This window comes from Callionymus lyra, chromosome 19, assembly GCF_982586985.1.
Source record: "Callionymus lyra chromosome 19, fCalLyr1.hap1.1, whole genome shotgun sequence".
NCBI classification, from domain to species: Eukaryota; Metazoa; Chordata; class Actinopteri; order Syngnathiformes; family Callionymidae; genus Callionymus; species Callionymus lyra.
Genome location: NC_141836.1, coordinates 10,381,959 through 10,406,698, shown reverse-complemented (window position 1 = coordinate 10,406,698; position 24,740 = coordinate 10,381,959). Strand labels below are relative to the sequence as shown.

The window sequence follows — 24,740 nt, the reverse complement described above, 5'->3', positions numbered from 1 at the left end:
ACGCTAACAAATTTGCAAACTCTGAAACACATTTACAATGTCGTGAAACATATTTAGAAACGGTAACATATTTACAATTTCCTGAAACATATTTAGAAACGCTAACAAATTAACAATGTCGTGAAACATATTTAGAAACACTAACACATTTGCAAACTATGAAACATATTTAGAAACGCTAACAAATTAACAATGTCTTGAAACATATTTAGAAACACTAACACATTTGCAAACTATGAAACATATTTAGAAACACTTACACATTTGCAAACTATGAAACACATTTAGAAACACTAACAAATTTGCAAACTCTGAAACACATTTACAATGTCGTGAAACATATTTAGAAACACTTACACATTTGCAAACTATGAAACACATTTAGAAACGCTAACAAATTTGCAAACTCTGAAACACATTTACAATGTCGTGAAACATATTTAGAAACACTTACACATTTACAATTTCCTGAAACATATTTAGAAACGCTAACAAATTAACAATGTCTTGAAACACATTTACAATTTCCCCTGGCAATTGAACAAACGCTGAAACAAATTTACAAACAAAATTACAATTTCCTGAAAAAAATCCATAAAATTCTGAAACGCATTTACAATTTCCTGAAGCGTATTTACTAACTACAATTTCGAAATACAAATGTACTAATTCATCTAACAGATCTAGAATTAAATAAAATGGTACATTTTTCATTGTGATTAACAAGTATATAACTTTAATAGCTACGATGTATTCAAATGATTAGGATCAACATTATTCTTCCTACTTCACTAAAAACAACTTGATTATTACCATTGTAAGAAAATTACAACTTTACTGTAATCAATCACCTAGATTTAACACACATTTCAAATAGTCACTTGATTAACTGATAATCTTACATATTTAATTCATATTAAATAATCCTATTCTTGCATTGCATTCACTTAAACTAAACTCAGGTTCACAACTCAAAGGCCGAGGTCACAAAGCCTTGCACACACAGAAAGATTAAACAATCCCAGATTCCAGGACGTCTGGACACCTGTTTGAGAATTCACTCTAAAGGACACAAGTCGCTGGGAACAGATTCTTGAAAACAACAACTTTTGGTAAATTTCCACTACGATCACGTGCGACCGGCCATCTTAGAATCAAATGTTTACACTTACTGACCAATCCTACATTCACATTTGACTAGAGGCGTTAACCTGAATATTCTACTATAAAGATCCACCATTTTGTCTGATCTTTGCGTTCTGGCATTCGAAGACGTCTGCGTTAGATCTCTCTGCTTGCTAGCGCCCGTGTTCACGTAAGTTTGTCTCTGACTTTTGCATAATTCACTAAACGAGCATTTTTCTTAAACTCATCCATGTGTCTGTCCTTCATTCCATCACCACGTACGAGGCTGGGGAGGGGTCGGTTCATCGGAACACAAAAACCCCTAACACCATTTAGTCTGAATTGTTATTAAATGCCTTTTTCAAATCAATGGCTATATTTAAAAATGTGTTTCCTGCTGAAAAACAACAACCACGAGCCCCAACAAGAGCCAACAGAACAACACGGTCCAGCTGCAGCTGCTCTGTAATGGTTCTGGCCGGAGATCACCGTCATATTTACTGTCACAGATCGAGCAGAAGTTGACGTTCTGAGCCAAGAGGGTTTTTTTTGGCTGAGACCAGAGAGCGTTCTGCCAGAGAAGCTGCAGCCAGTGAACGCTCAGGTTAATTGGAGGACAAGATTTTTATGCCTTCTTTTCACCACCGATGTAAACAGGACAAGACATTTGATGTTCCAGGAGAACCTCAGAGATTTCTGGAGACTCCTCTTAAAATAATCCTGAAACTGAATCAACCCACTGGAGGGTTGTGTGCGTTCGGAATGTGTGACACTGTGAACAGATTGTAACAGTTGAACCGACGCGACACAGAAGCATCTGGATTGTAGCAGGAAGTGTCATTAGACGGCGGCGGCTAACAAGACCGAGCAGATGCAGGTGCGTCCGTGACTGATGGCTGTCAGCTGGGTGTGGAGGTGTGTCACACCTGTGCACCAATGAGGTCCAAGACACAATTTAATTTGGTGTTTATTACCTATATTCTGTTCATTAATAGTCTCTTAATATTAAAATAAGGTTTTTGTCTTTCGTGATTTAAGTAAATAAATAAAAAAGAGGTTGAGGAAAAAAAGGGCTTTTTATATCAGATTCAAAGCAAAAAATACAAGAAATTTAACCTAAAAATAATACTTTTTGACTGTTTAGCTTGATTTTATGCTTTCGATTCCTTTATTTTTGCTTGACGGTCCCTAGAAACGACCCCAAGAAAATGTGGCCCTTAAGGAAATTTAATTGCCCACCACTGCATTAACTTTCAAGATAATATTTTTTGTTGGATATCTATTTATTTGTGGCTTTACTGACAATAAAATGAACAAATCGTTGAGTGTGAATAGTGGTTACAATCCATACATTTTTTTTTAAATAATTACAAAACCAGATTTAATTGTATTATTTTTTTTAATCTCAAAATATTTTGGCATTCGTGGTCGTGGGTTGAACATATTTTATATTCACCTTGTCTTAAGCAGGGAGTGTCAAATTCCCATCAATATCAGTCTCTGTTCCTTATCTTATCTTAAACACTGTCATCTTTAAAGGTCACCATAGCAACATGAACGTTCAAGTACTTTTATTTTTGGGGGGCTCTGCTCACTATCTTCTCTGAATAACACTCTTGTGAAGATCAAACCCTCTCCAAAATAAAAAATGAAAGTCTCGACCGAAGCTCCTCTCCTCCCTCTAATCCTCCACTCTCTGTTCATTTGCAGAGTCCATCCATCCGCATCCATATTTTTTCTTTCCCGGAGTCGTCTGCTCCTGTTCCTCCTCACTTCTTCACCCTCCGCACTCGTTCCTTCCAATCCTAACTTGCGCTGTCAGATTTGTCTCAATGAGATGCTGTTGCCGCGGTAACCGGGTCATTAGTGAAGCCTTATTTATGCTCTCTTACACTGAGCTGGCAGGGACCCCCTCCTCCCCCCATTCTGTCTCACACACACACTTATAGAGTTTGGATAGACAGAGCCAGACCTCACAAGAAAAATCTGGAAAAACAAAACCTTTAAATTCTTGTTTTTCATGTTGAACGGATGCTCCTCCCATTATGCAACACTAATAGACTCAGGGACTCATTCATTCCTCGTGCTATTAGGTTGTTTAATTCTGAGATTGTTTCTATCTATCTATCTATACTTGAATTTAGTTTGGTTGAAAATAAAAGGTGTCAGTCATTAAGATAAGATAATGGACTGAGGTTAAGGATGTCAAGAATTATGCAGAGACTTGTTTTTTGTTATTATTGTGGCTCCTTGTGTGATTTTGACACCCCTGGCCAAACAATACCATACATTCAACTACCTACTGTCCCAATTGCTATCCACGATTTCAAATGCTTAAAAAGGCATCAGAAGATATTGATCAAATTAATGAAGGGGGATAATAGTGGCTGAACATTGGCTGCTTGGCAGAGGTCTGCGATCTTTGTGCGCTTTTAACAAAAAGTACAGTAATTGTTTTGCTTAAACAACATTAATAACATTTAATTACATTAATTTAATACAAATGTAACTCAATTTCTAGTCACAAAATACACTTAAGGACATACTTTTATGTACGTTCTCATTCTGTTGCCAATTTGTCTCAATGTCATTATGGATATTTATAGTTGTATTTATGTTTTTGGTCAATTAAGGCTCTAAATCACTTCACAAACAGTAAACACTCAAGCTCTCCCGGGGCACGTCAGACTCATTACTAAACCTGATTATTATTCTTTTAATTTCCTGCGAACAGTGTCTATTTTAAGTAGATTTCTATAGATGTGAAAATTCCCGACAACGATGACGGTAACTGAGAATCCTCTCTCATCACCGTCTTGGTGAGGAAATCATCGGGTTCTGATTCTTTAAGGACTGCTGCTTTCAGAGAGTCATCAAAAGAACATTATCCTTAATGAGCCGTCAGAACATTAAGTCCAGGATTGACACTCCGGGGAATAGAAGTGTCCGCGTGGCGCTTAATGGCAGCTGGTGACATGTTGCTGCTGCGCTGTTGCATCCATGCGACGGCGTCGTTAACCAATTAAAATGACAAATTAATTACTTATATTTATTCTTTGCTCCAACTCTTCCATGTTGAATTGAGTTATTTGATCAAAAAGGTACAGATTCGACTCGTATGTATAATAAAAGTAGGTTAGATTTATATATTTTTTGTTTCATGAAGCTAATTAAACTAATAATTAATAGAAATTCATTATTGTTTTAATGGATTGTTAGTTTTCTAAACCCTTAAAAAGGCTACATTGTAAAGGAAAAAAAATCATCAAAAACATATGATGCATAAAGGCTCCCATTCAATATTTAAAAAAAATGTAGGTTTTGTGTCTATGTTGAATTAATAACATTTATTTTAATCTATTTTTATTAACACGCTTAACAAATGATAATATTTCACCCAGCACTCAAAAGGAGAGTTTAAATTAAATAAAACAAATATAAAAAAAAGTCAAATTTTTTCATCGCCGGGTCCACACATTTTTTTTCAATCTGAGTTTAAAGGTTGTTTTGTATTTTCGTGTTTTGTGAAATTACATTTTTTTAAATGTGTTTGGTACTGAATAGAATAGATTGAAAAAAACCTCCACATATTCTTCAACTTGAATGAGAAGAAGTGGTTTGTGTTCAAACTAAACAAAGATAAATCCCCAAAAATTGCTTTAAAAAGTGATGTTAAGTCAGTAAAAGCATGTTTTGTAACATACCAGAAAAAAGTATTACATAGTTTGATAGATAGATGGATAGTTCTATTGATAGTTTCGTAGTTCCATAGATAGTTTAATAGATTGATAGTTCCATAGATATTTTGATGGTTCCATTGAGAGTTTGACAGATTGATAGTTCCACTGACCAATAGATCCAAGGATAGTTTGATAGATCGATAGTTCCATAAATAGTTCAATAGATTGAAAGTTCCATATATAGTTTGATAAATGGATAGTTCCATAGATAAATTGATAGTTCCATAGAAAGTTAGATAGATGAATAGATTGATAGTTCCGTAGATATTTTGATAGTTCCTTGGAAGGTTAGATAGATCCATAGTTCCATAGATAAATTGATAGTTCCATGAGTAAATGGATAGTGCCATAGAAAGTTAGATAGATAGTTTGATAGTTCCGTAGATATTTTGATAGTTCCATGGAAGGTTAGATAGATCCATAGTTCTGTAGATAAATTGATAGTTCCGTAGATACATTGATAGTTCCATAGATATTTTGATGGTTCCATTGAGAGTTTGACAGATTGATAGTTCCACTGACCAATAGATCCAAGGATAGTTTGATAGATCGATATTTCCATAAATAGTTCAATAGATTGAAAGTTCCATATATAGTTTGATAAATGGATAGTTCCATAGATAAATTGATAGTTCCATAGAAAGTTAGATAGATGAATAGATTGATAGTTCCGTAGATATTTTGATAGTTCCTTGGAAGGTTAGATAGATCCATAGTTCCATAGATAAATTGATAGTTCCATGAGTAAATGGATAGTTCCATAGAAGGTTAGATAGATAGTTTGATAGTTCCGTAGATATTTTGATAGTTCCTTGGAAGGTAAGATAGATCCATAGTTCCATAGATAAATTGATAGTTCCATGAGTAAATGGATAGTTCCATAGAAAGTTAGATAGATAGTTTGATAGTTCCGTAGATATTTTGATAGTTCCTTGGAAGGTTAGATAGATCCATAGTTCTGTAGATACATTGATAGTTCCGTAGATACATTGATAGTTCCGTAGATAGATTCTCCAAGTTTAAGTAATAAATCTTTGATGACTATAGAATTTTCCCTTATTTGTTTTATTCTTATTCAAACTGCATCTTAAAATGAAAAATCCATTTCGTTTCATAACCTGTCAGCGTTTGGTGCGTCACTCATGTTGACAACGAGCCGTATTGTTCTAACCTCAGGTACGATGTTTATGCTTTTCATTTGAAGACAAAGAGGAACGGTTCCGCGACAAATCACCCGCTGGAGAATTACCATTTCAGTTGACAGAAATGCCTTTCTTGTGATTCTATTTTCACATCTTCGGCTCCACGGTGTTATATTGATGTGGAGTTGTGACACCACAAACACTGGCTCATGTCAATTACATGTAGTGAGCATGCAAAAAAAATCCATCATTCAACGTTTTTTCAAAACCATGTTGTTGGCTGCAGATTATTGGATAAAAATCTAGTTTTTCATACGTTTTTGTTACAAAATAATGAAAAAATGTAAAGTAAAATTACTTAAAAAAGGAGAATTGATGTGGTTTTGACTAAAACAAGTTGTGTGTCTAGAGTATTGTGTGTCTACATTGTCAGACATGGAGACAAAAGAAGGTCAGGATCGTCTGTGCTCTAATGAAATGATCATTTTCACGGAGCACATTTTAAAATGTACAATATCTTTGATCCATGTTCATAAACGACTGTTATTTCAAAGCGAGGCGAGCTGGATTTGCATAATACGCACACGAGCGAGAGAAAAAAAAGTGTGCGCTGTAATAACTATCACGTCGTTGTAGAGCTGATAATACACAATTTCAATCATTCCAATGTCGCAGTCATGTATATAGTTGTGCTGTTATGGATGTGATGGGATGTTGCAAATATTTATGTATGAGTGAAATCTGAATAATATGGTTGTTTGAATGAAGGATTTATTTTCCATAAGACATCGTTGAATATATATCTGATGATAACAGAAACATGATAGGGGGGGATACACGTGCCTGGGGGGGTGCACCGGATGGCTTAATCTTTTAGTGTGTAATTGGTTAACGATGTCAATAAAATGAAATGTCTTTTATAGTGTTTGTAGTTTTGAGTGATATCAAATACTGATGAGCTCACTGGGACAGCAAGTGGTCGTAATGTTTCAGGACTTACTCGCACAACTCGGGAATAACATGACGACATCATGGAGTTGGTGGATTATTCGAGACTTTGCCTTCCGCTTGAGGACGCCCCAAAGATGATCTATTGGGTTTAGGTCTTCGGACATGCTTTCAGTGGTTGTCTTAAAGGTGTCTTCGAGGTCATGGTCATGCCCAGGATCATGCTCTGCCACAGTATTACACAGTACATGTTTCCTTCAATGAAATGTAACTCATGCAGCCCCAGACCATGACATTCCCACCACAAAAGCTTGACTGTAGACACACTTATCTTTGTTCTCCTCACCTGGTTGGTCGCCACACACTCTTGAGACCATCTGAACCAAACCAATTAATCTTGGTCTCATCGGACCAGAAGGACATGATTCCAGTAATCCATGTCCCTTTGTCTGCAGTAAACTGTTTGCTGGCTTTCCTGTGTACAGACTTCAGAAGAGGCTTTTTATTCTGGGGTGACCAATTTGATGTAGTGTGCGGCGTTAAGGTCTGAGCACTGACAGAATGACCCCCCACCTCTTCAATCTCTGCAGCAATGCTGACAGCACTCCTGCGCCTATCTTTCAAAGACAGCATTTGGATGTGACGCTGAGCACGTACACTCAGCTTTTTTGGACGTTTTAGGCATTTAGGGGTGTACTCACTTTTGTAGCCGGTGGTTTAAGCATTAACGGCTGTATATTGAGGTATTTCGAAGAGAAAAAATAAATTTACACAGTTAAATAAGCAATACACAGACTACTTATTTATTGTGTCAAAGTGTTATTTTGTCAGCGTTGTCACATGAAAAGATCAACTAAAATATCCGCAGAAATGTGAGGGGTGTACACACTTTTGTGATACACTGTAGTTCAATAGATCGTTAGTTCTATAGATAGATTGATAATTCCAGAGATAATTTGATAGTTCCAGAGATGGATCGATAGTTCCATGGATAGATAGATACAGTAAATATTGAATTTTAATTTAAGGGTAAGAAAAGAAAACGGTATATCATAAACGGAGAACCACAGGGATCAATGCTTGGACCGCAAATGTTGACTAGTAAATAAATTAAACACAATCCTACTTGAGAACCAACTCAAATTCATTTTTAACACTCTAGAGAAGTACCTTAAGTGCATAAAATGAAGCTAAAAAAGGCAAAACATGAAACTATTTTAATTAAAATCCCACAAATGTCAAACAGTCCCTGTTCCCATGAACCCAACACGGGAAAAATGTAAATCCTCCAGAACATCAATGAAATTCCTCAGAGCTTAAAATGGAAATCTTGCACGATGGATCCAACCATAACTCATTATCAATTTAATTAATTAAGTATTTGTGCTCAGGGGGAAACCCCCGACAGATGTTGAGCCGAGTGCAAAAAAAAAACATGCTCACTGCACTTTTTGCAATTAAAGGAAAAAGGTAGAAGAAATCGTGATGGTTTGGGAAAACTGCTGCCTTCAGGTATGGTCAAAATGTCAGGAAAGAAAGGCAAAAAAGAGAATATCAGAGGGATGAGGAAAGGTGGATGTAGCAGCGGAAGAAGAGGAAGACAGCCAATGAAGTTTATGGAAAAAAAGACGAGTAAAAAGATGCCTTTTTCTTTTCTGTTAGTTCAGGAATTCCAATCAATTACAGTTCATTTTTCTTCTAAGGATTAGTTCAGTGAAAACGAGTGAACTCTTAAACAAAATATTTGTCTATTGTCAATAGTAAAACCAAGTCAATATGTCAACATTTAACCAGTATTTTACTGCAGATCTACTAAAGAAAATCAGGTTTATCCATCTATATATCCATCTTTATTTTTTCTAGAATTCCATTTCTTAGTTTTCAACCTCTAAAGTCCGACAGTTTGATGGAGGTGAAAGGTTAGCGGCGTCAAAGAGTCTCCACTTTCCACATCTGGCGCTTCATTCTCTTCCAGTGATTTCACCTTTTTTATCCATCTAGATTCAACCTTCATCTCCTTCTCTCCTCCGGTGGCGACCACTCCCTCTCCCACTTCAACTCCCCCTCCCTCCTCCTCCTCCCTCGCTTTCTCTCGGGCATGATTACAGTCTCTCTCTCCGTCCCAACGGCACTGTGCGAATGAAAAATGGATCCTCCTTCCTCCTCGCTGTGGCTTGGAGTGCATTATGGGCGAGTGGGTCAGTGAAGGAGATAAATATCGGGGTGTTGATTCCGACGCTGGCGATGGATGCCACGGACGAGTGCGTAGCTAGATTTCGGTAAATAGTTAATGAGCGAGGCAGGAGAGAGAGAGAGACGTCGACGTCTCATGGGGTGATATCGATGGAGACATGGACGACAACAACACCGGTGTAATCAGCTCCATATGCTCATGTGTCACACGGTCTTCATCAAACTAAAGAAGAAGAATGTCGCCATCCTTCATTAAAAACTAAACACAGCTGGAGTTTTTAATTGAAGGAGTGTCACGCTTTTCTAGCAAAGTCAATAGTTGCCTCGCAATCAGAACCCTTTTTACTTCCTCACACGTGGCTCGGATCGCTTTTCATTACCGGGAGTCGATGCTTCCTCCGGGTCTCCTAAATTTAGTTAAATACTCGGAAGGTATTTTCTTGCTTTGGAATGAAGGCTTTTGTAGCTCATAAGGCGAGAAAACCCTCCAGAAGAAGTATCCCTTACAATTAAAAGTATAGCTTAGGGGGTTTTTTTACATTTATTTTTAGCATTTTTGAGCAAAACAACAATTTTTTGACGTAGATTATAAGTAATTTAATTGAAAGTGTAACCACTGTAACGGTTTGCACTGATGTCCCGGGGCGGAGTGTGCGACAGAATTTCTTATGTATATTGATTGTTCATGCAAAATTCCGATTTAGATCACTTTCTGCCTAATAGACAGTAATGAATGTCTATGCTAATGTATCAGCCAGTGCTCAGTTTTCTTCATCTTCGTCCACAAAAGACACTTAAAAACATACCTCCAGACTGCTCGTCTGTAAAATCCCTCTTATATTGAAGCCTGGAAATTAGGAATAAGTAAAAAAAAAAGCCTAGGTCTATCCTCATTGAAACACATTGTAAGTGTCAGTGAGCAAGATGTACGCTGCTAGCCTAGCAGCATCCGCTAAAAAATATCTTAAAATAAAGACTTGTTTGTTGTTTTTTATCGATATGAATATCGAGGCTTAAATACAAGATGGACGTTACAGACAAGCAGTATTTGGATGTTTTTAAGTTCGTCTTTTTATAAAAAGACAAAGACAACCAAGCCGCAGTCTCTACATTAAAATGAACAAACATTTTTTGACTCTAACTCCAAAAAAGGAACAGATTACTTTGAAAATAATCCCAACCCATAGTCGACATGAGTGTGAGTAGAAAATGAGTGAATTCTTGGGGAATGAACCTTTTAATAAATGCCATAGAGAAATAAATCCACCATATCTGTGAATTATTTCACCTGAATTTTTCACTTTTTCGGAATTTCATTGAATTTCATTTCATTTTAACTGTGTTGTGGGTTCATGGGAAACTGGGGGCCTGGGTCTTGAGTGTTAAAAATGAATGAGTTTTTTCTCGGGTAATATTGCGACATATTTGCTAGTCAACATTGGCGGTCCAAGTATTGATCCTTGTGGTTCTCCATTTATGATACGTTTTCTTTCCTTGCCCAGTCAACAAACTGAAGTCTATTTTTATAATTTCTAATTCAGCAGTTTTTGTGTGTCATGCATGTACTGTACTTGAACCTTGAAGGTATCTTTGTGAATTTATATGTTGCATTATCTTGGGTTCAGGTCAGCAAAAGTCGTAAAAGAGCGCCACCTCTGGTCACATGCAATCATCGACATAAAACCTATATATATATATTTAAAACAAATGTCATCGGTGATCCTTGTCCATATCGTGGTTGACTTTTATTAGAGATAGATTGAAAGAAGCTATGGTTTGCTCAAAGGCACCGTGGCAATCATTGGGTGAGAACGCACCAGTTTTCCTAATCAATATCCTTATCGATCGAGTTACTGTGAGCCAAAGTATTTAAAAGATTACAGATATCTTGAGCATTATCAGCTCCTGACTGCACGTTATCCTTCAATAACAACAGGCTCCTGATTGTTCTCTCCTGAATGAGATGCAGCGACTGGTTAAGAAGTCAATCGACCAAAACCAGTGACAGTGAACGATAAGTGTATTTGTCCGTAATGAGGACTTACAGGAGGGCGTCTTGCTGATCGATATCCTATTATAATGAAGAGTAATGAAGTCTCGCTGCAGGTGGCGATAACGAGAAACACTTTTTTTTTTTTTACTCCAACATGGATTCTCACGTGTTGCTACTCAACCCATTGATCACTCTTGAATCTGTACGTTGATGAAACAGCTGATCTTGATCCCAAGATTCAAGAGGGAAGATGGCATAAAAAAAAGAGACGACTTAGCTCTTCTCTGGCGGCGGCTTATTAATTTCACACTTGACTTAGCTGTGATTTCTGTCGGGCTAATGTGGCAGAGCCCGGTCGGGGCGCGAGTGGTTGCCAGGCCTGTACTCGCCATAATAATGAAGCAAAGTGCAGCTGGGAGATGGAGGATTGTAATTATCGGGCTCGCTTTATCAACAGATCCTCCGACAATTAGACAGAATGATGCTGGCCAAATGGAAGATAATAACAACAAAAAAAAAGCGCAGTCTCATCTCACTCGGGATCTTTTTTTTATAGATAATCATAGACGTCAACAAGCAAATGAAATGAGAGGTCTGGTGAGGATCTTATCATTCTCAGAGCTGATTGGACGCCTCATATTAAAGATGAGTTTAGTATTTGGCTGACAATAATAGTCAAAATGACATCAGGCAGGAATCCTTTTAGTTTGGCCACATGTTCCCAATCATTAGCTGGGTTTTCATTATTGATTTATTTGCAAAAATATACGTTATTTTTTCTCAAAATTTCACTTTAAATGTGTAAAAAAACAACAAAAGTTATGGAAATTTAAAAAAAAAATGATATAGGAACTAATCATAATATTAATAATACATTAAAAACAAGTGCAAAAACAACTGGCAAACCCAGGAGTGAAGACATTAAAATAAACCTAACCCCTGCAGGTGTACGTTCAAATATATATATATATATATATACACTGTATATATATACACACACAGGCATCCGATATAAACTTTATAGCAGTTTTTAATACCGTAATGTCTGAAAACCTTTTCAGCTTTGAAAAGAAACTTAAAAGTAAAGTCTAATGAATCAATAGAGGAAAGAGACTCTACATTAGAGCTAAATGACAAAAAATAAACGGAAAAAAATGGGTTAAATCCCACATTAATACAACATATAAATGAAATAGTTAGGTTAGAAAAATACAAAATGGATGACAAACAGCTGCGTTAATCAGGAGATCAGGTGCAGCTGCAGCTGCAAAATTCCCCAAAAACAATTCCATGATGAATCTTTTCAAGCAGAAAAACAAGAGAAAATATCTACTGGTAAATATTAATTTAGTGTCAACGTGTTGCATTGTTGGCACAGAGTTGTAGCATGAAAAGTAAGATAGTTAAGAGGCTTTAAACCATTGGTAGCTCACAATCTAAATGTAAAAAATATGAAGATATACAAGATAAATACTTGGAAATAAAACAAGAATAGAAACGACAGTGAATATTTAAAATGTATATTGTGATTCAGGGGTTGTTGCACAACATGTGGGGGGGAAAGGGGGGATGAATTTAACAGCCTGTTACTAATTAACTAATGATATCAACAAATGTAATTATGACTAATTTAATTGAATTTCCATTTGAATTATTCGACTTTTATTCAAATATAAGTCATTAACAGAAAAAGAGACAAACATTTAAACATGATTTATTTCTATTTATGTTGAAAAACAATAAATATTAAACAAAAACAACTATGGATTCTATTTTTTAAACCCCCCTTGAGTGTCGACGAGGGACCCCAGGATAGAGACGTCTTACACTTCTGGTCATCACAGATTTACGGCTTTATAAAGCGTGTTGGACAATGAGTTAATTGGTCGAAACACAACCGTGCTCGCCACAATTGAAACACAATGCATGTCGCGGAACAATGGCAACAATCCTATTACACACACACACACACACACACACACACACACACACACACACACACACCTGCACAATGTGGTCACAACACTGTGTGGGAATTCCTCGCTGACCTATTTTAATGGCAGATGAAACACAGTGTGGCCACAAACGGGATGATAGATGATTGTGGTTATTGAGTGGGTATTGACTGGCACAGAGGCCTCGTGCACGTACACACACACACACACAGCCTGCTGAGACGGCGTAATGCATAGCAATCAGCTCGGAAACAAAGGAGGGGGAGGAGAAGTTCCTGGAGCAGCCATGCAGGAGCTGTGAGTTTGAATGTATATGAGCCTGATCGAATGTGTTTGTTTTTTTTTGGCCTGCGTTCACTGCTGAGATGATAAACCCAGGATTGATTTTCCCAAAACTCCACCTGTCCCTACGCTGACATTTCAGTTCACACGAGCAGCCACGACACAAATATTAGCTTTGGTTCCCGAGACTTCAATTGTTACCTATAATGATGTCGACACCTGGAGTCGTATTGAAGTGGAAATGAAACCTGAGACGCTTCAAAGTTTGACATTTGAAGAGCAAGAGACACAGAAGAAGCTGTGAATGATTTTAAATTACATTTTTAAATAACCAAAACCACAGAAGAGGAGATCTAGAACCAGGTTTTTGTTCCCCAATAGTCACTGGTTTCCTGCCTTAGAGTCAAACAAAAGGTTTGGGTTTTCTTTGGCCCCATCAAGAGCAGAAATAGTTTAACAAATCTAACTTTTTTCAGTCTCAATTTAGTGAGATTGTGCCCATTTTACTTCTCAGAAGTAGAGCCTTAACCAAGGTTCTCCATTCTGGTTAATACTGGGCTGTGTTCTGGGCACCTTGCACTCATTTTCCAGATTCATCTCTACCAGAGGGTGCACAGCACACAGTTTAGTTTGGTTTTGGTTCTATATTCCTGTGACTCCCATATGTTGTTCAACATTCTGAGAGCATTCCTCTCTCTATTGATTCTGTTTTCATGTCAATGGTCTTGGACTTGAAAAACCGACAGTACTGCCAAGAACCTGGTTCTCCATATTTGATCGTTCTCAAGGACGAAAGAAAGCCTAAAAAATGGGTTCGGCTAAGAAGATGTGCTAAGATACCAGTGTTTCTCAGAATCTTTCTTAACTGCCTTCTTATGAGAGAACAAAGACGCAGAGTGTGTGCGCGGAACCATCAGTAGATTCTGATCCACAGACCTCAGAGCCCGAGCTGGGGTGTAAGTCTGGATCAGATTACTGATGGAAGGAGTAGCCTGAATAGTTCTGAAAGTAAGAGCCACAATTTAAAAATGTATCCTAAAAGAAACTGGCAGCCAGGGAAGAGTTTTAAGGATCGGTGAAATGTGAGTTCTTCTACTAGAGCAGGTCAGACTTGTCATTGTTTTTTCCTAGATGATTGTAAAATGTTGTTGTCGTATTTGGTCCTATTTTCGAAAGGGACGGTTTTAGGTCATCTTGACCCTGAGCTTTTCCATTCTTAAAGACTTGCCACATGAAAAAGTAGACCCAAATGCAGGAGTTTTAATGTTTTTAAGTGTTCAAGTCCAAAACAATAATCCATACATAATAGTCCAAAGAACTCCCAAGCGAGGTCGACAGTGTAAATACAAAAACTCCAGTGAGGTGCAGGCACAGTCGCGTGGGCTCCAGAAACAGCACATAAATACAAAAATATAAAACAAGAAAGATAAAAAAATTAAAACCATCACAACGCCAGGAATGTCCACGAATAAAACTGCAAGTAGTCCAGAAGGATCGGAAGCAGAACAAACCTTTACAGATCCAAGGACTATTTTATTTTCTGGCGCTGTGTTCAGGGACGGAGTGGACGTTGCTCAGCACTAATTATCGAATTGCCTTCAGCCGCTGCATTCCCCGACCTCTGTCAAAAGATAAGACAAACAGGAACCAGCATAGGTATAATCCCAAATTAAAAGGAAAAGAACTCTGCATGTTGCTTCCGTTGAATTTCTTTCATATACTCAGCAGGCTTTGTGAGCAGTAGTTCAGAGGGTCAAACTTGTCACCATTAAACCAGATATCTTCTCTTTGAGAGCCCAAGAACGCTTCCGCGATAACCTTGAATCTCTCCTTGATTTGTATCTTCTTTGGCTTACATTTGTGTACATTGTATTTATGTTATGAGGCCATTTGTCTTTCATGAAATATGGTTTTAAATCGGTGTCCTCCAACTTCCAGTCCGTGAGCCGTTTGTAAATGGGCTGCAAAGAAAGAAAAAATTAAGTTATTTTGATTGATTGGGTTTTAGAAAACAGATCGCTAAAGTAACACTAATCTATGATGAAGATGCTCTTTTTTTGTCAAGTTTATCTAAAAAATAAACTGTTACACTTGTGACAATGAGTGAAACACAAAATCCGTGATTCTTATGTTTTAATCTGAAGGTTGGTCCATGAAAATAATGTCGACCTTAACCAGGTAACTATAATACTTTGAATCAGTGCGAGGCTCTCGACACATGTGGCCCACTAGCCCGCATCCCTGAGTGTAAAATACAGCCATTTCGAGAGTACATTGATCTCAGCGATGAGGCAGAACCTTCAGGTAACACATAGCGACAGCTTGTAGGGGCAGAGCATGTATGAAGTAGAATCCAGAATATGGAAAAAAATAAATAAAAAATTCCCTAATAGAAACTGAAACAACAATGTGTGACCCAGTATGTTTGTGTTTCATTCTGCCGCTGTCACAGTTGTGTGTTATTATTTATGATTCTGTTTGTGTGTGGTTTTGTTTACGTGCCACGGGAGCCATACGTTTGAATTGGCCAAAGTGGCGTTCTGCTGTTTTATGTGCTGCACTGAACCGAAACAAAGCTCCAGAGACTCTGAGCTGATTTGTGTGCAACTGTGGTTTCGTTGTTGTGGTTGCGCTACACTCAGCTGGTGCCACACAAATAGAATGTGGATTCAAAAATAACTGTAGTTTCTTGTCCGACGTGCTTCTCTACAATACCTTCTTTTGTATTTTGATTTACCCCCCGCGAGGCTGACACTATCTATCCTTGTCTCCGCTTCTCTCTCATTAGCAAAAAGGCTGGAGCAACTCCCTGCGGCCGATCGACAGACAAGGAAACCAAAAGGTATTGTGCCATCGCTCAAATTTACACCATTTTCCTTCCACGACCGACCCACTCTTTGTCTAAGACTCCCCCGACTTCTCCTCCTATCAGTCATCTTTAATAAGGTTCTCTTCCCATAAAGCTGATGAGAGATAGAGTATATCTTCCAGGACTGTCAACAACAGCGGGAATCGTTGCTGATTTATCTGATGGATAAGATTAGAACAACCCTTTGAGCAAAGTCCGGGTTATTTCTTATGTTCATGTGCACATTTATGGCCGATACATTTAGTGCGAGAGAAAAGCCTTTGACAGTGAAACCCCTCGTTATACCTCTAGACTCACCCTTTTTTTTTTGTACTGACACAAACAATGGTCATCCTCCCCAAAATAATATTTAAAGAATTGTTTAAATAGACTCTGAGTTTTGAATTAAAATAAGCTTCAAGATTATGCCATTATTAGAGGTGAGTATTGTCAAGAATCAGCCAATACAGTGTGTATCACGGTATAGGGGCAAAGATATGATATATTGCGATACTGTAGGAACGAGGATATATTTGTAGTATAGTCGAATACTTGACTCAGAATTTACAGACCACATGACTCTTGATGAAGTCGTAACTGCTTTCATTTGTTTTGAAACCAAGCTATGTCCAAACTTTAGTCGAATGTATCCTCTCGTCCTTAGTCCTCGCCGGGATCTTGCGGAATATCAGTGGTTCTTTGGCTGCGGAGCACTTAATGATTGCAGCTGAAAGTTTAAATGCAACCCAAAAACTAAATATTATCCAGTTTTAAGTTGTAAGCAGGTCAAATAAAATGGAAAAGGTATGTCATATTAACCATGTGTACATTAGCGTGTACATTATCTTAATCATGACACATTTTGATTTTAAACCAAAATATGTCCAAATATAAGCTTTAAAAAGCTGCTGGGGTCAACTGCATCCTCTCGTCCTCAGTCATCACCGGGATCTTGCGGGATTTCAATGTTTCATTGTTTGGGGAGGACCAAATGACTGGTGCCATCTAGCGGCCAGAAGTTTAATTGCAACACAAAAATGAATATTTGCATGTTAATTAATATGGGTTAATATTTATTAAAATATAAACCATAAAAGAAAAAAAAAAGTAAAATATGACATAAAAGCAAATTAATTATAATGTATTTCTAATCAATAAAGTAATGTTGGATATATCGTGAAGAAAACTGTGATATTTGCGTGTATTGATATTCTTATACACCTCTAGTCATTCTTAACTGAATAACCTTACTTGCCAGGTTTAGCTAAATTAATCTTTAGTAAGGGCTTAGTGAAAGTTTCTCTATGTATTATATAAACATACCATAATTTATCTATTGTGTTTTTTCAGGTCAGAGGTAGAAGACCTTCCCAGCTACCTCTGGACAGACCCCAGAATCCCCAAGAGCCCCTGCGTCACAATGCACCGCCTCGCAAAGGTCACAGAAGAAAAGGTAACTATAGCTTTATTCTGCTCGACATAATGGCAGCGGCCATGAACGCAGGAGAGCCCCTCGATCCTCAAGTACCTTCCCAAAATATCTCTGAAGAACCTCATTGAACTCCATTTGTGACAGGTTTTCCTACATCGAGTAAACAGATGGAGAATTCTTATTTAATTTCCCGTTATCTTTCATCTGGTGTTTCCTGTTTTTCTGTTTATATCTGATCAGATCTCAGTCATTTCCCTTCCTTGTCTTATCTTTGTATCCTGCCGTCATCTCCTGAGATCAGCCTCCTTCATCGCCTGCTTTTGAAGAACTAAATCCTCTCTTAACCTCCTAGTTTGGGAACATTGAAGCTGGTCGGGATCTAGATTCTTCCTTTGGCTAAACAATCTAACCTCTAACTTTCTCCAACACCTCAGCGATGCTCATGTGCAGCGGCGGCAACGGAACCACCAGCAGCACCTCCATCTCCTCCTCCGTCGCCATGGTCGCCATCCCGGACTGCGTCGACAACGGCACCCAAACCGAAATCAGCTTCCAGCACATGGCGACGCTGGGCAGGAGCAGAGGTCACCACCATCACCACGGCGACTCGTCGTCGCCACCGCCGCCGCCGTCGGCCCCCTCGCCTCCCGCCCCGCACCTCGTGGGACCCTACGGGATCAATGACTTGTATGTTCCGCCATGTTTTATCAATAACCCACTGTCACGGTAAGTGGCGAGTCTTCTTTTTGGATGGACTTTGATTTTTTTTCTTAAACTCCCGCAGCTACGTGTTCGAGTACAACGACCCCAACGACTACTTTGACATCTCCAATCACGAGGTGGACCGGCAGGAGGACCTGGAATACGAGGTGGGAGTTTTTTTCCGCGGTGAATTGAAATTACAAGACACAAACGACTTCTTAATGAAACAAATGGGCTCGAGGTGGAAACGTGTTAACGATCTTCCACAGGAACGTTATTAAACTATAAATACGAGGCTGGTTGTTTGTCTGCGACGAGGCTTCTCTCGCTTCATTTGCTTTCTCTTGTTTCCTGACACGGACCCTGGTTTTGTCATTAAAGGAGTCGGTCGAATGGAAAAACTCTTCCATCTTGTTCTATCTTTCTTATCGCCTAATCACTTCGCCATGTTCCCAATCCATACTCATCATCCCCTCTTTCCTTAGTTACCTTTTTTTTCCCTCCTCTTAATATCAACATCCTTCCTCATAAACAGACTACAGGTTTTATTTATAGCTTGAAAATGAAAGGCTTTAAATATTGAATTTTGACCCAAAAAAGTCAAAAGAAAGTGTAATGAAACGTCCATCATATTACAGTGGCCTCAATATGATCAATATCGTGGATGAGAAAAGCTTAATTTTCTCACATTTCTACATCGATTTTTCGCTCCTGCTGTGAGCCTTTTCGCCTGGACTGAAATAAATATCTTGCCAGAAGCCAGGAATGAAAGGCTGCACACTGTTCTTTAAAAGGCTCTCAAATAGTTTTATGGTCCATTTCATCAAAAAAGATTATATTAAATAGAAAACATAAGCGTAGCTTAAAAGAATGAAACTCAAAACTTGTCGAATTAACCCGATCACCTCACAGGTGCTGATTATTGCACAGGTGTGCAGTTAAAAGCCACGCCCACGCAAAGAATACCTGCATATCTCTGAGTCGTCGACATGCACGCCGCCAACTCTGCTCCTCTGAAATCTTTGTATTTCATTTGAAAATGAGTCTTACTTGAATAGGTAGCCAAACCAACTTGAGTACAATCTCAGCACTCGCACAAGTTTACACAACCATGAAGAAACAAACCCGCAGAAACGTACATTATGTCCAAGTTTTTTTAGACATGTTTTGAGAAATCAAAGGTCAAAATCCCTCAAAATGCAGCATTCAAACAGTGACGACAGGTCGCAACACACTTTTGCAATAATGAGTGTCAAGATGGAATCGATCCAAGATGCATCCGGACGGATTTATGAAAGATTTCGCCCAAAGAAAAACAACCCTTTATTGCATTTGGGCTTAAAACCTTTTTGTTTTGTTGTATTGAGATTCAACTGATCTCAAACTTGCTGTATGTGACATGATTCTGCAGCCCTCCATTTCTTTTCTTTTTTTTGTCTTTTGTTTTAATAGGGGACTCCATTTTCCAATGTCAGATGGTTAAAGATCATCACATTAAATGTTTCATTTATATACCTTTGATTATTAAGTAAGTTAAGGGTATTTATAAAGCACCTTTCTAGACCAGGGTCACAAAGCGCTTTAACAATCAAAAACAATACAGTTATAATATACAGTATACTATAAACGGTCAAGACACATAAGACAAACACAGGAGTCCCAGAAAATCGGGAATAAGCACAAATAAAAATGTCTTCAGATGTGTCTAGAAGGAGTCAGTAGATCATCAAACACAGAGGGAGAGGAAGATCGTTCCAAAGCTTAGGAGCAACAGTCTGGAAGGATTTCTCTCCTCTGGTCCGGAACCATCAGTAGTTTCTGATCCACAGACCTCAGAGCCCGAGCTGGGGTTTAAGGCTGGATAAGATCACTGATATAAGGAGGACCATGAATGGCTCTGAAAGTAAGAACCAACATTTTATAATTAATCCTAAAATAAACTGTCAGCCAATGTACAGTTTTAAGGATCGGGGAAATGTGAGTTCTTCTACTAGAGCAGGTCAGAATTCTCGCTGCAGAGTTTTGTATTAACTGCAGGCGAGACAATAGACCGTACAGAATAGGAAAATGGCCCAGATTCACAGTGAATCACATCAAAAAAAAAGTTTAAAAAAGCTCTGCAGAAAGACCTGCAATTAACCGCTCGTGACCCCCAGGGAGTTGAGTGTGAGACCCAAGTTTTATTTAATCAGCTGAGTTGTAGTGAACCTCTGAGGCTATTGTAAATCTTCAGTAATCACCCATTCATATCAATTGGTGATTTCGTCCAAGTTTATGAATATATCTTTAATTATTTTACATTATTCATGCATTTAGTAGACTCTTTTGTCCGAATCAACTTACAAACTTTCCAAGTCATTTACACACTAACGCAGTGTTCCAGGAGCAATCAGAGCAGTGATTGAACCTGCAACTTCTTAGGTCACAAGCCAAACATCTTAGCTTCTCCACCTCTTTATTTTTCAAATGAATTACCAAATAGTTACCTTATGACTTTTCCAGGAGGTGGAGCTCTACAAGTCCAGCCAGCAGGAGAAGTTGGGTCTGACCGTCTGCTACAGGACGGAGGATGAGGATGATCTGGGGATCTATGTTGGAGAAGTGAGACACCACCATTGCTGTAATTGCAACAGTGGATCATATTATCACTGTGTGTGTCTTCCTCAAGGTGGATCCGAACAGCATCGCTGCCAAGAACGGCCGCATCCGAGAAGGAGATCGGATTCTTCAGGTACAGAAATATTGACTCTTCAGAGTCTTCCCACATCTTCACTGTCAAGATTTGAAGAACGTAGGTGTGAGCAGCCGTACGGTTTCCCTCCTAGAGACGCTTAAGAAGTCACAACGATTACACCCCCTACTGTAGTTTTGTCACGTTTGGCTCCCGCTTACTGTTTCTGGAAACTATTGAGATTTTCAGAAATGACAACGTTTATATAATTAGGGTATTTATAGTCCACAGCTCGGTCTCGGCACCATCTGGCGAAGTCCTCCAGAGGTTTGTACATCAGATATGTACCGCCGCACATATAGAGCTTCACATTAAGCATGTTTTATCTTTTCAGGGAATCTCTGTCACTCCGTTATATGACTCAGTTGCTAAGGATCTATTTCAGAAATGTCGATTCATAGAAGTGCCATCCAACCGTAGGCGCTCTCCCACGTTTTTCACTTTGCGGAATCCAAAAAGCTCTTGGTGCGACTCCCACTCTCATTATCCTTCGGACCCTCCAGCCGCCGGAGTGAAAAGTTTCACGGTGCGATGGAAATAGACTGGCATCGCCATGGTTACCTGTAACAGGACGATGCCTGACGCGCTGGTTCCTATGACAGCTGTCACGGCACAGATAAAGGTTGAATTCTCATTAGGGGGGTGGGGGGGGGGAAATGCAGCTGTCACACACTCTTATAAAAGATATCCAGATATAAGTTATAAATGTATATATTTCAGTGGAAAGAACATTGAAAATATACAGGAAGTTGTTGGTTTATAGATTTCCGATTGTTGCCCATTTGACCAAACTTGTCAAGTAGAATAGCCACTATAAGACGTCACGTCTCTCCTGCAGATCAATGGCGTTGACATCCAGAACCGAGACGAGGCAGTGGCCATTCTCACCAGAGAGGACAGCGTCAACTTCTCTCTGCTGCTGGCTCGGCCTGACATTGAGGTGAGAATGAATCTCTTCTTTGTTGTTTAAAATATGTGGCATGTACGCTTCTACTTCATGAAATGGGGAGCTTTGACAGTTGCAGTACATTATGGCAATGGTGATATGTTTTTACGGGTGTTGTGTTTTGAAAGTAAGTCATGCCCGTAGTTTACTTTTGAGAACTTTAAATTCTCCTCCAGCGTGGCCACAGAGGACGAACGTTTTTTAAAAAAATACAATTCCTCAGAGGTCAGTTTATTTGTGGTACGCTGACCCAGATGTAGGAAGTCTTGTGTGTACTTGGTCAGAACGGGTGTGTATTCTCTTAAAGAAGATCTTTAGGATACGTTCAGCATCGACCTATACGTCTAAATGTATCCGAGATGGTTGATGAAATTATTCCTTAGAAGGTGTGTGTTAATACACATGTGGACATGATGGATTTCTGCACACACACACCCGCCTGCACTCGCACACACACAAGAGCATGATAAATGTCTTGGGTTTGACAGCGGCTCCCAGAGTGTGTGTCCACTTCTGCTGACAGAGGAGGAACTGCATGACGGCGTATTCACACACACCGGTGGCAGATGAATCTTGTGCACACACACAGACACACACACACATGTGCGTCAGTCAAAAGAATGAGCCGTCACTCGGTCTGTATCCATGCATGTCCGACCCGTCAGCGCCGTCCTATCTTCATGTAACTGTGAAACTGGAGATGATGGATGTTTCATCCTCGAAGTAAATGAGAAACTGATGGAAGACGAGTGTTTACGGCAGAAATAATTTTGGTTCTTTAAGACACGGGGTTCTGATGGAGTGAAGTAGCTGTTGGCTAAATGGAGTGTAGTCGTGTAAATTAGTGCTGACCACGAGAGAATACTGCGAGGAAAGTCGTTATTTCAAGGAGAAAAGCCACGTTCAATCTTCACTCTCAACAGGAAGTGGATATTATTATTTGGAAGAAAAATGACGCGAGGAACCAGTTGTGTTCACAGGAAGTCAATGGAATAGAAGAATGCAGGGCGACTTATTTATCTTCCGTGGCCTGGTTCTCCGTGTGTCGGATGCATCATGTTGACACAAGAAGATGCATCTGCAGGTTTAGACACTATAACTGTCCAGGCAGGTCCACCAACAAACATCCATTAGAGTGAGACGATCCCTGTTGAAAACCCTGTCCAGCAGAATAATGAATGGAGGTGGTCAATAATAGATGTTCGCTCGACCTTGGTCGGTTTTTTTTTCCTCTCTGCTGCCAGAGCTGTGTTGTGCGTCCTCTACATGCTCATTAGGAACCCACTACTCGTTCCACCCACTTATTCCCACTTGTGCTATCGATTGTACATTGCAATGATGTCACTCTCGTTCAGGTTAGTGATTAGGTAACCCTCAAAGTCGGGTCGAATCTGGGTCACTTCAGCCTGCACACCAAGAAGAGTAGAATAAAAAGTGTCTAGATAATTTTATAACATGCTTCAGCTCACATTGAATGCATCTAAACTACAAAAATGCAGATTTTCATCCCCTGCTGAGATGCCGCTTGGCTGCCTCCTCCCTCACTTTCTTACTTCCAAACTTGCAAATATTTGTACCCCAATAACATTTGAGTTTTAATGTGGTTCCAGAATGACAACATGGATCCAGAGGAGGACGTGCTGTTAGAAGACTTCCACCAGAACCCCCGATTGTCCCTCACCTCCTCTCACATGTCTGGCTATTACCACCTCCGTCCTGCCGGAGGATGTCCGGTGCGCTCGCTGGATGGAGATGGTCCAGGGATGGAGGTGGAGGAAGACGGGAACGATGGGAGGAATGTAGAGGAGGAGGGCAGGGTTGACGGAGAGTCACCGGTTCCGCTGCCGCCTCTCCTGAACCTGGCTCCTCTGCTGTCAAACAGCCAGGAGCTGGACAGCGGAGTGGGCAAGACGGATGACAGTACTCGCTACGAGGATTTGTCCGAGCACGACCTTCTTGGCGAGCAGACCAGTGCGTGCAACACCAACACCACCAACACCCCGGGCAGTGCCAGGAAGTTCAGACCCGGACCAAGTCCAAGGTAAGATCCACACAGATTCCTTTTTGGACTAAAACGCAAAGTACAATCCTTAAATATTAAATAAATTATTTTAAAAAATGTTTGAATACAACTTTGGTAATGTAAAAAGCCACACCATTGGGCTGCGTAGTTACTTTGAGGCTGCACTGCAAGGCTTAATAGTATTACTCCGCAAGGCTTTATGGTATTACTCCGCAAGGCTTAATGTTATTAATCCTCAAGGCTTCATAGTATTACTCCGCAAGGCTTTATGGTATTACTCCGCAAGGCTTAATGTTATTAATCCTCAAGGCTTCATAGTATTACTCCGCAAGGCTTTATAGTATTACTCCGCAAGGCTTTATAGTATTACTCCGCAAGGCTTTATAGTATTACTCCGCAAGGCTCCGTGGTATTACTCCACAAGGCTCAATAGTATTACTTTGCTAGGCTTCATGGTATTACTCCGCAAGGCTTCATGGTATTACTTTGCAATGTTTAATGGTATTACTCCACAAGGCTTAATGGTATTAATCCTCAAGGCTTTATGGTATTACTCTGCAAAGCTTCATGGTATTACTCCGCAAGGCTTCATGGTATTACTCTGCAAGGCTTCATGGTATTACTCCGCAAGGCTTCATGGTATTACTCTGCAAGGCTTCATGGTATTACTCTGCAAGGCT

At 39.2% G+C, this 24,740-nt stretch overlaps 1 pseudogene across 1 annotated transcript in view; it reads left to right on the top strand.

The window, feature by feature from the left end:
• LOC148059444 (PDZ domain-containing protein 4-like) overlaps nt 1-24,740 on the top strand; it is a 37,392-nt pseudogene that overhangs the window by 4,832 nt on the left and 7,820 nt on the right. The window contains exons 2-9 of the transcript XR_015709378.1: nt 16,167-16,220; nt 17,577-17,679; nt 18,093-18,345; nt 18,443-18,527; nt 20,863-20,961; nt 21,029-21,091; nt 21,930-22,031; nt 23,648-24,078. The product of XR_015709378.1 is annotated as a PDZ domain-containing protein 4-like (transcript). The remainder of the gene's footprint in view (nt 1-16,166; nt 16,221-17,576; nt 17,680-18,092; nt 18,346-18,442; nt 18,528-20,862; nt 20,962-21,028; nt 21,092-21,929; nt 22,032-23,647; nt 24,079-24,740) is intronic.